The 8,471-nt window shown below is 42.8% G+C and overlaps 1 protein-coding gene and 1 pseudogene across 3 annotated transcripts in view; one reads left to right on the top strand and one right to left on the bottom strand.

Moving 5' to 3' along the window:
- The first annotated feature begins 548 nt into the window (after positions 1-548).
- Thsd1 (thrombospondin type 1 domain containing 1) overlaps positions 549-8,471 on the top strand; it is a 34,854-nt gene continuing 26,931 nt past the window's right edge. For 2 of the 3 annotated variants that reach the window (XM_085844102.1, XM_085844103.1), the window contains exon 1: positions 551-711. The gene's annotated coding sequence lies outside the window, so the exon portion shown is untranslated. Of the gene's footprint in view, positions 712-8,471 lie in introns of all 3 variants that reach the window. The other variant, XM_085844104.1, reaches the window with a different exon arrangement.
- Positions 4,166-4,612, bottom strand: LOC110300708 (large ribosomal subunit protein eL30 pseudogene; annotated as a pseudogene).

Genomic DNA, 8,471 nt, shown 5'->3' with positions numbered 1-8,471 from the left:
ATGGCAAGCGCAGCTGTTAAACCACGTGAAACGTAGCCTCCGGTTCTTTCAGAAAGAAAATACTTGCAGAATAGACTTTTTAAAATGTTTATTTTTAAAATGTTTAAAATGTTTAATTAACCAAGTTTTGCTCCAGAGGAAGAGAAAGGAAAATGCAATTTACCTGAAGTATATTCCTTTGAAACTCCAGTGACATTTGGGGGAGCAAGTTTAGAAATTACCCATGCCACTTTTTGGCTCTTCTTGTGACCACTCCCCCCCCCCCAAAAAAAAAAAGAAAATGACATGGGGGAGAAGTGAATGGTTTAAGGGCAAGGCTGCTGGCTTTCCCTTAAAGCACTGAGTCTTTGCAGCGGGAAGTGGACTGTGGGTGTAAATACGTGCTGCACTAGCAGCGACCACACCTCCTAGCAGGGCCTCTGGACCCAGAGTTTCCTGCAGGTTTCCTCTCCAGTGGCTGCAGGGCAAGCTAGGGGCGGGCAGAAAAGGAAGATGCGCTGCCCAGGAGTGGGAGCGGGGAGGACCTCTTGCGCTTGACCCCCGCCCTCTGAGAGCCCGCCTCGGGGCGTGGTCCCCGCATCCTGGGAGCGTGCTGGAGCTCTGGACCCGGGCGTGCAGCTGCGGGACGGGAGATGCTCGGTCAGTCACCCTGTGGCCGCTGAGGCTCCCCTCTCACTTCCGCCGTGCCAGACAGACCCGACTCGACCCGAGGTAAGAATCCGAACCGCAGGTGGCCCACCACCAGGGCGGGCACCTGGCGCAGGCGTAGCCGAGTGACCGAACTCTCAGAGGCAGGAGTTCAGATTGGAACCTTTGGAAACTCAACGTTGCGACATACGTTTGTGGCTTTCCAAAAGTATCTTTCTGGGATACTAACAATAAGCAATGACCTCAGTAACAAGTTTTATGCTGACTACCACTTTTTGCACCCGGGAACTTGAAGCACCTCTGGAAAGTGAGTTGGTAGGAGAGCAGGGCTTCACGGGGGACGCACAGCTCACCCCGCGGTTGGGATAGAGAAAGCTTGTTCAGAAGCGCAGCTCTGGGATCCAGATTGCCTTCTAACAGACATTATTCCTGGATATATACACAGAAGCCTTGCTTGTGAAATTACTTTGTTTCTCCTTCTATTCTTTTATTTTCCTCCTTTTATTCTTTAATGATGTCCTGTGGATATAAATTAATTTTCCTTTGTTGGCCGCAATGAATCATTTAGCTGCTTTCTGAAAAGCATGGCTTTAAGGGGCTGGGGGTTGATTTTGTTAGCCACTGAGAATATCCATACACACTTTTCTCCACTTTCTCGGCTGGGACTTTTACAGTTTATCTTAGCTCCAAAGGTTCAAACCCAGGGTCTCTTACATGCTAGGCAAGTCCTCTACCACTGAGCTAAACCCAAGCCCTATACAAAGCATCTCAAACATCTTGAAAATGTTCCCAATTTCCTATTTTCTTAAAGTGATTCTCGGCACCAAACATTCTACTCAGCAACTACTCAGGGAACTGGGGACATGGTGAAAAAAAGTGATAATCAGGTATCGCTCCTCCCATTTTAGAGGCTTATTATAATCATTATCATAGTGCATGTCCTAATGTTCAGGTAGACTGCGTTCTATAATTCCATCTCTGTCCAACTCTAAGTACAGATCTTCACACAAGTCTGTATTTAACCACCCATCTTCATAAGCAAGAAAATGCAATCACAGAATCAGTGATGAGAAAGAGTTTTAAGAAGAATATTATCTCGGAGAAGCAAGCCATCCAAGAAAGCTGAGTTCACCTTTCCAGAGGCCGCTGCTAGGTGGTGTCCTATTATGTTGACTAGGCTGGTCTCAGACTTCTAGGCTTAAGCCATCCTCTTGCCTCAAATCTGGGGGGGGGGGGGAACTACAGATGCTGAGGCCACCATGGGATGCTTCCTCTGAGTCTTTCATCTGTAGTCTTAAAGTGTTTCCCATCCAAATTCAAGGTAATGATTAGATCAAATCCAAGGCGACTTCCACTAAAACAGAATTGCCTTTTTTGATGTGCTGAGGAAAGGAAGGGAGGCCAATCATCTGCATAATTAAGCTGCAACCCCCACCCCTTCGTTTTCAGGAAGTTCAGAGTTTCCTTTGTTCTCCTAGCTCTTGCTGAACAAAAGCGAATAGAGACACACCAACTTCCTTCCCACTGAGTGGTGGCTTGTTTCAATCCGCCTGCTTAACTCTGTCTTCTATCAGAAGGTTTGGAGTCTGTGTTTGCAAGGTTATACACGGGTAGAGATGCGCCTCAGTGGTAGAGAGCTTTCGTGGCCCGGTTGAGGCCACAAAGAAACTGTTATCTATGAATAACAAGGGACAGTAAGCATTAAGAAAGCATATTTTTTGGTTATGCTTAATAGAACAGTTGGATTACTAGATTCTAGTACAAAGAAACTACCTTTAAGTGACCCAAGGCTTATTCTGTAGTACTCTAGTATTTCTATCAAGGTACAGTATCCCTTCCTACAATTCACCATGAACCTTGGGCCAGTAAGGTCTTCCCTTGCCCACCTACGTGGTCTGGGAAGATTGCTGCATGAATCAACCATCCCCTGATGCATATCAGCACCACTCATTGGAAGACTGACAGGGGAAGGTAATTTTTATTTGTCTGTTTTCTCCTTAGACTACCCAAACAAGAAAAGCAAGGCCAGATGTAGTTCACATAAAGTTGTAATATACTGAGTGCCTATTGTTTTGTTTTGTTTCTCATTTTGTTAAAAACTAAAAACATCTTTTCTTTTATTGAAAATAGATATTTTCCCCTCATACAATGTATCCTGATTACAATTTCCTCTTCCCTACTCCTCCCAGTTCCTCCTCCCCACCTCCCCTTCCCATCCAGATCTACTACACCCTTTCTGTCTCTCATTAGAAAACAGGCAACTAAGGAATAATAATAAAATAACATGTAAGAAAAACAAATCAACATATGACAAAATAACCAAACAGGAAAAAGAACCAGAGAAAAAGAGCAAGAAACGCAAATAGACAAAGAGACACACACATTCACATTCACAGGGGTCCTAGCAACACTCAAAACCAGAAGAAACACAAAATATATGCAAAGGAACTGTAAGGCTAAAAGTAAAAAGAGCCGTGACTTAGCATAATGAAACAAAGACCCTCCAAAGATAGCACTGAGTTCATTTTGTGTTGGCCATCTACTGCTGGACATAGGGTCTTGCCCTTAAGCGTGGTTAGTTTCCCCAGTGAGACTCCCTTGGAGAAAACTACATTTTCATTTGCAAGTGGCTATCAGTTGGAGATGGCTTCTGAGTTAGGGATGGGGACTAAGTCCACTTCTCTCAGCTCTCAAATCCCATTTGATGTAGACCTGTGCAGGATCTGTGGATATGATCTGTCTCTGTGAGTTCATATGGGTACCAGCCCTGCTGTATCTAGAAGGCCTGGATTCATTGATGTCCCTTCATCCCCTGTCTTTCCAGTCTTTCTGTTTCCTCGTTCTCAGTTCCCTGAGCCCTGAGGGGAAGGAATTGATGGAGACATCCCATTTAAGGCTGAGTGTTCTGAGATCTCTCACTCTCTGCATAAAAATAATTTTATCATACCATGTGTTTTAATCACATTCTTCCCCACCCAAGCTTCTCTGACTTTTCTCTCCAACTAACTTCATGCTCTCTTTTTCTGCCTCTCAAACAAAACAAAACAAAAACAAAAATCAAAACAAACAAGCATTTAAAAAGTGATTAAGAAAATTACCAAAACAAAACAAAAAGCACACACAACCCACAGAGTTCGTTTTGTATTGACCAGCTACTCATGAGCAAGGGTCAGTCCTAGAGTATAGCTGATACACCCGGTGACTCTCCATTGGAAAAACCTGATTTTCCTTCCCGGCAGGTCTTTGTTGCTAATGGCATCTTGGTTAGGGGTGAGACTTTGTGTCTACTTTGTCTGGTTTGCACTTGTGCAGGTCTTGTGCATGCCTTCACAGTCTCTGTGAGTTCACATGTGGGCCAGCCCTGTTTGAAAGACACTGTTTCCTTGGAGCCTCGCACCACCTCTGGCTCTTACAGTCTTTCCACCTCTTCTCCATAGATCCCTGTGCCTTGAGGGGAGAGATTTTTTTTTTTCAAAAGGAGCTCTGGCAAAGTTTTATTAAAGGGAAGCTTTCTTGTTTACTTCTCACTAGCCTGTTCTGGCATGCTTCTAATAATATCAGAATCACCTGTGTCAATGATAGCCAGTGTATATACTCTGTAGTATTTTCCACACGCTGTGCCTAATTCAATATTATTGCCACTGTAGTGATGGACACCAGTTTTAGCCAACATGACATAGTATTCTATTTCAGATTTCCTCAGAGCTGGGCAGTTGTTGGCAAGGATTACCAACTTTGCTTTGCCTTGTCTGAGCATCTTCAGAGTCTGTTCATACCCTGGCACGTACTTTCCATTTTTTTATAACAAGCTGGAGCCTAGAGATGATCGGCTTCAGAGACTTTTTCCTCTTCTTTGCAGCCACCATCTTCCCGCCTTATGTTCAGGACAACCCGCAACCAAGATCAGCCGCCAAGATGGCCAGGGAGTGAGAAAGGCTAGGGGAGAGATTTGATGATGACATCCACTTAAGGCTGAGTGCTTCAATGTCTCTCACTCTTTGCACATTGCCCAGTTGTGAGCCTCAGTGTTAATTCTCTGATGGGAACAAGCAAGTCACTGATCTTGGGCACAGCAATATTTCATCAGAAATGATTCTATTGCTAGGTTTCTTCATCAGAATAATAGGTTTTTCCCTAAGACCCATAACCTATCTTGTCTTAGGTTCTTGGTCACTTTAGCAGTGTCACATATGTGTTCCATGTCATGGAGGGGCCTTAAATCTAGTCAAAAAGAGATTGGTCACCCCCATAATATTTATGGCAATGCACCAGTATATAGTGCAGGCAGGTGGCCGTTGTAGGTCAGAGAGTTTGTAGTTGGGAGATATTGACAACTGATGATTCTCCTCTAGTGGTGGGCACAGTACCATGAACTCCAGTCAGAAGAGGTGAAGTTTCTAGTTAGGTACTGGCTTGAATTCTCCCTGTTTGATGGCATATGTAAGTTGTGCCTTCAGCAATACGACCTCACCAGCAGGTTATGAGGGGCAACCAATAGCCTTGATAATAGTCTGTGATGTTTGGGGGACTCCTTTGGCCAACAGCTCAACAGAATGTAGCCCGTTCTTGGCATTGGGGGAGGGGTTTACTCTGTGGCATAAGACATCTAGCTGGCCATTGTCTCCCACAGTAGAGGGTAACTCATTTAAATTCTTTCCATAGGAAGCACCTGCAGTAGTGCGCTTCATTCATAGGGCTTTTCAAAAGCCCTCTAGCATGAGTGGTCCCTCTCCATAGTCCTCTCTTCACCCTGTCTGCCCATCCCCCTATACATTTAAAGTTCCTACTTTCCCCCTTTATCTCTTGAAGATACTATATTCTATTTTCCATTCCTTGGAAGACTGCATCCTCTTCCTTAGTCTTTCACTTGCTACATAAGCTTGTGGTTATTATTGAAACACATATATCTAAACCTGAAAGGAGAAAACATGCACTATTTGTCTTCTGGGGTCCGGGTTACCTCACTCAGGATGGTCATTTCCAACTCCACCCATTTACCTGAAAATCCCATTTTATTTAAAAGCTTACTAATATCCCATTGTGTAAATTTACTACATTTTATTATCTATTCATCACTTGGTGGATGTGTAGACTGTTTCTAATGTCCGGCTAATATGAATGAAAGCAGTAGTGAACATAGATAAACAAGTACCACGGAAATAAAATGCCGAGTCCTGCCTTAGTTTGGGTTACCATTACTCTGATGAATAATGGTCAAAAGCAAGCTGGCAAGAAAGGTCTTGTGTGAGTTATGTTTCCACATCCATAGACGATCAGTGAAGGAACTCAAACAGGGCAGGAGCATGGAGGCAGGAGCTGATGGGGAGGCCACTGGGAGTTCTGCTTACTGGCTTGCTCGGTCTGCTTTCTTATAAGACCCAGAATTACCAGCCCATGGATGACACCACTCACAATGTGCACTCCCCACTTCAATTACTAATGTCCTAAGGCTGGATTTTAGGAAGGCATTTTTTTTCCAACCAAGGTTCCCTCCTTTCAAATGACTAGCTTGTATCACGTTGACATAAAACTAGCCAGCACAAGTCCTTGGGGTATATGCTCAAGAGTGGTATAGCTAGATCTTGTGTTGATCAATTGTCAGCATTTTGAGGAACCACCACACTGCTTTCTGTAGTGATCTTGCCAGTCCCCACTCCTACTGAGTGCAGTGAGTGAGTGTCCCTTTCCCCTGCACCCTGGCCAGCATGCACTGTCATTGTTTTATTAATCTTGGCCATTCCGATGGAGGTAAGATGCAATCCCAAAGTAGTTTCAATATTCATTCGTTGATGGCCTCGGATGTTGAACATTTTTAAAAGCGTTTTTGATCCATTTGTATTTCATTTTTAGAGAACTTCCTGTCTAGTCCTGTACCCCATTTTTAACTGGGTTATTTGTTTTCTTGATCAGTTTCTTGAATTCTGTGAATATTCTAGATATTAGCCGTCTGTAAGATGTAGAATGGGTAAACATTTCTCTACATTCTGTAGTCTGTTGCTCGGTTCGAATGATGGTATACAGAAGGTTTTTTGGTCATTTATTAACTTTATAAAGAAGTTTTTTTGGTCATTTATTAACTGTTGGTCTTCTGACATTTGACAAAAATTATATGCTGTTAAAAAGAAAAAGAGAGAGAGAGAGAGAGAGCGCCTTCAACAAATGGTGCTGGTCAAACTGGGTGACTTCATGTACAGGAATGCAAATATTTCCATATCTATCATCCTGTACAAAGCTCAACTTCAAATGGATCAAAGACCTCAACATGAGGCCAGAAACTCTAGATCTGATGGAAGCAGGAGGGTGATAGTCTCGAACTCAATGGCACAGGACAGAACTTCTGAGCAGGACACTGACAGCGTAGGCACTAAGACCAGCAGTAAAACAGGACCTCAGAAGCTGGAAAGCTTCAGTAAGGACACTGTCTTAGTTAGGACTTTACTGCTGTGAACAGACACCATGACCAAGGCAACTCTTATAAGAACAATATTTAATTGGGCTGGCTTACAGATTCAGTAGTTCAGTCCATTATCATCAAGGCAGGAACTTGGCAGCATCCAGGCAGGCATGGTGCAGGAGGAGCTAAGAGTTCTACATCTTCATCTGAAGGCTCCTAGAAGAATACTGACTTCTAGGCAGCTAGGATGAGGGTCTTAAATCCCACACGCACAGTGACACACTCACTCCAACAAGACCATACCTACTCCAACAAGGCTACGCCTCCTAATAGTGTCACTCGCTGGCCCAAGCATATACAAACCATCAATAACACCATCATTTGAGCAAGGCAGCAGCCTACAGAACAGGAAAACATCTTTACCAGTTATACATCTATAGAGAGTTAGTTTCTAGAACATATAAAGAATTTTTTTAAAAAAGAGAGAAAATAACCAAGTTTTTTTTTTTTTTTAAAAAAAGAGGCACTGAGCCCACCACAAATTCCTCAAAAGATGAAGCACAGTGGCTGAGAAATACTTTTTAAAATGTTCAACATCCTTAGCCATCAGGTTCCTTACGAAGCTGGAAATTGATTTACCCATGATCCAGGGCACATATCCAAAGCACTCGGCCTTATTAGAGAGAAACTTCCTCACCCATGTTCATTGCTGTTCTAGTCACAAATAAGCAGGAATTGGAAGCAGTCTCGATCTCCATCCACTGACAGATGAGTGGATAATGGAAACATGTACATTTAAACAATCAAATATTTATTAAATATGTTTTAAAAATGGAATATTTGTTAAAATTCGTAATTATGACATTCACAGGTAAATGGATGGAACTAGAGAAAAATCATCCTGAGTGAGGTAATCCAGACCCAAAAAGACAAATATTATACATTGTCTTTTGTATGGCACGGATAGGTGTGTACAACAATCTCACTAACCACAGCAGATGGGTGCCTCCATATTTAATTCTCCTTCTCTAGTTTTCCCTTTATCTCTGCAGAAATATCTTCTCCTTCCTCTTTCTAGGGAGAGCGGGATAAAAGGGGGAACATGTGGAGGGATACTTGAAAAAGTGATATGGAAACCTAATTCCTTAGAAGCATCCCCTAAATATAAAAATATATGAGGGAATATAAATGGATACACTGAATAATAGGGGAGACAGTACCCAGCCAGGCATCTTATGCCACCAGGTAAAACCTCACATCGCAGGAATGGGTTAAATCTGTTGGTCAACACAAAACAAACTCAGTATTTATATGGACTTTTGTTTCATTTTGCTTTGCTTTGACATTTTTTTTTTGTCTTTTTGGTCTCTTGTGTGTTTGTTTTGTTTTTTGTTTTGTTTTGTTTTTTGTTTGTTTTTGCTTTTTCAAG

Source organism: Mus caroli, unplaced genomic scaffold (assembly GCF_978045245.1).
Source record: "Mus caroli unplaced genomic scaffold, Mus_caroli_1 scaffold_10, whole genome shotgun sequence".
Taxonomy (NCBI): domain Eukaryota; kingdom Metazoa; phylum Chordata; class Mammalia; order Rodentia; family Muridae; genus Mus; species Mus caroli.
The sequence above is the reverse complement of the archived record's forward strand: the minus strand, read 5'-3'. Positions and strand labels throughout refer to the sequence as shown.